Raw genomic sequence first — 986 nt, forward strand, 5'->3', positions numbered from 1 at the left:
AATTATGAGAAATACTTTAAAGATTAATGTTTTACTGGATATTGTGGAATTTGTGTAAGAGGGCAGTGGTTTCCTTAAACACACAAAACATACTAAGTATAAAATTATGTTTCACAGTTCAGTTATGTTTTTAAATATTTTGAAAGCAATTAGTTATTCATTGTCTACTATTTAAAAAATATCAACAGTCTTCACTGGGAGACATTGGCATATATGGGAGGATGGGAGTTGATAGGCTTTCTAAAAATACTTGACTCTGGTAAGAAATTTGTGACAGAGGAGTTGAAAGATATGAATGTGGGTTAAATTTGATTTCATAAAGCATGCTAGTAAGATATCTATCACATACATGAAGGTTGTTAAATAATGACTTCTGTTTTCTTATATTGTGATATTTTTGTTGGAGATTTGGTAGTAAAACTGCTTTTTTAAAATTTGTGGGGGCAAGTTGAAAGTAATGGTAACAGATAGCTGTGTTGTGAGATAACCTCATAATGACCAAACAGATAGCTTGCAGTTACATAGAATGAAATCAGTATTTCCATATATATATGAGGGTTGTGTTGGAATCATTTCTGTATATCCACCTTGGGAACTTTGGAAAGTCAGTTATGCTCTAAGATTTTCCTTATGTGAAGATCCTTAAAGATTCTTTTTCTATGGTCAGGATTAGGTTAGTGGCATTGGGATTGGTGCCCTATTTTGTAATTTTTGACCTAGCCTTTGGTGGATGGAGAGAATTTAATATATTTCTTAGGAGATGGAGTTATGAATCTGAAAGGGTAGTCAGTCTTTTGGTGTTTGCAGTAATTGCTTTCCACCAAACTATTCAAGATTTGTTGTGAATATATTAGGCTAGAAGAAGAGTGGTAACAGGCATCATAAGAAACCAGATTGATTGGGGCTTGTTGCCAGTGACCTCAAACCATCCAGGAATCAAAGAGGAGAGCCAGTGACAGTACTAGAATTCCAAGGTTACATGGATA

The sequence above is a fragment of the Suricata suricatta genome, chromosome 1 (genome assembly GCF_006229205.1).
Source record: "Suricata suricatta isolate VVHF042 chromosome 1, meerkat_22Aug2017_6uvM2_HiC, whole genome shotgun sequence".
Lineage (NCBI taxonomy): Eukaryota > Metazoa > Chordata > Mammalia > Carnivora > Herpestidae > Suricata > Suricata suricatta.